The following is a 1840-nucleotide window of genomic DNA, read 5'->3' on the forward strand; positions in this document are numbered from 1 at the left end:
AGGGTAAACAAAGGAGGAGGCTACAATACTTGATAAGAAATGTACTCATTATTTTGCCCATGTAATAGAAAACCCTCTGTACAGTATTTTCTAAAAAAAAAAAAAAAGTTGATAGCACCCTGATTTGTCATGGTATATTAACAAACTTCCTAAATCCAAATTTGAATTTGATTACCAAAAACAATTTTGTCATTTATGGGGCTTGAACTCTGGGCCTGGGTGCTGTTCTTGAGTTCTTCATCTCAAGACTAGCACTCTACCAACTGAGCCACAGCACCACACCACTTCCGGGTTTCTGATGGTTAAATGGAGATAACAGTCTCAGAGACTATCCTGCCCCAGATTTGCTTTGATTACACACATAAGCCTCAAGTACCCCGCTTAGTTTGGTTTTTGTTGCTGGTATTTTGATGTCATGTTCAAAAAATCACTGCCAAGCTCAATGTCACCAAGCTTTTCTCCTATATTTTCTTCTCTGAGTTTTTATAGTTCCTGCTTGCTTTCTAAACTCATCTCCATTTTGACTTGCTATGTGTATGATTTATGATCCAGTGTAATTCTTCTGCATTTGGCTATTTGTTATTTCTATCGCCATTTATTGAACTGAGAGAAACATGTGATTATCTTTGTATTTCTTTTGAATATAGTACTATTAAATGTAGAGATCTCACTGCCCTAATGCATGAGTTATCAAATGATGGTGCTCGTCGACACTTTGAATTTTATCTGGAAGAAGTGATCCTCCCTCTTGGCTAGTGCCCAGAGTGGGGAAAGGGAATGCCATATAGTGGTGCTTACAGATGAGGATGTGGTAATTGGGATGAGGAGTATCCAACAAAAATGAGAGAAGAACATTCACAAATCATTTATAGCACAAAATTATATACATTTTTCAAGTACATTGAAAACAGAGATGTGGCCAAATCCATTTTGAAGGAAAGAGGTCTTAAGAAGATTAGGTTGGGAATAGGTTATCCTACATACAAAGAAAAAGTAAAGAAAAGGCCTGGAGGCCACTCAGAAATCATTTACAACTATGTCCAAAGACCATTTATTCGAATGTCCTCTGAGAAGGAAGAAGGAAAGAGCCGGCATGTAGACTTTCAGTGTGTAAAAAGTAAATCCATCACCAACCTGGCAGCAGCTATTGCAGACATTCCCCAGGACCAGCTGGTGGTCATGCACTCAACTCCACAAGTGGATGAGTTGGCCAGCCTTACCATTCAGCCCCCTTCTAGCAAAAGTGACCTTGATCCTGATGCCCAGAATCCAATGCTATGATGCTGATGATCCTTGAAACCATAGCATGCTACACTTCACAATGATGGTGTACTCCTCATTCTGCACTGCAAGGCCACTCTTCTTTATTGTGAGCTACACATATTTAGGATATTGCAATATAGGCTTTTTTAAAGACCAAAAGTAGCCATTTTTTAAAAAACGATTACAAGTTTAGCATCCTGAGGTTCTAGTTATATAAATGTATTTGTTTAATTCGTTCTTTATATGGGGGACAGTCCTTTTTCACACACATCTAGGTTTTTTCAGAAATGGTGCAAATTGTCTGCGGTATTTTCGGTGACTTCGTTATATATCCCAAGATGGTAAGCACACATGCCTCAGACATGCTTCACTCATTAGGCAGAAATCATTGTCAGTATTAGTTTCTATCCAGTTCACCGAAGAAAATCTATGTATATACAAATCTATGTATAAATTTATGAGGAACAGTTGGCAACAAATAGAGTTATAAGAAAAATTTTGAGGGACAAAATTTTAGTTTTCCACCAAATATCATTATTTCAAATAATATTATCATATACATACTATTCAATAACCA

The 1840-nt window shown here is 37.2% G+C and overlaps 1 pseudogene; it reads left to right on the forward strand.

The window, feature by feature from the left end:
- The first annotated feature begins 543 nt into the window (after window positions 1-543).
- Window positions 544-1358, forward strand: LOC122128009 (annotated as a pseudogene).
- The last annotated feature ends 482 nt before the right edge of the window (window positions 1359-1840 follow it).

The sequence above is a fragment of the Dipodomys spectabilis genome, unplaced genomic scaffold (genome assembly GCF_019054845.1).
Source record: "Dipodomys spectabilis isolate Male_0828 unplaced genomic scaffold, ASM1905484v1 ptg000319l, whole genome shotgun sequence".
Lineage (NCBI taxonomy): Eukaryota > Metazoa > Chordata > Mammalia > Rodentia > Heteromyidae > Dipodomys > Dipodomys spectabilis.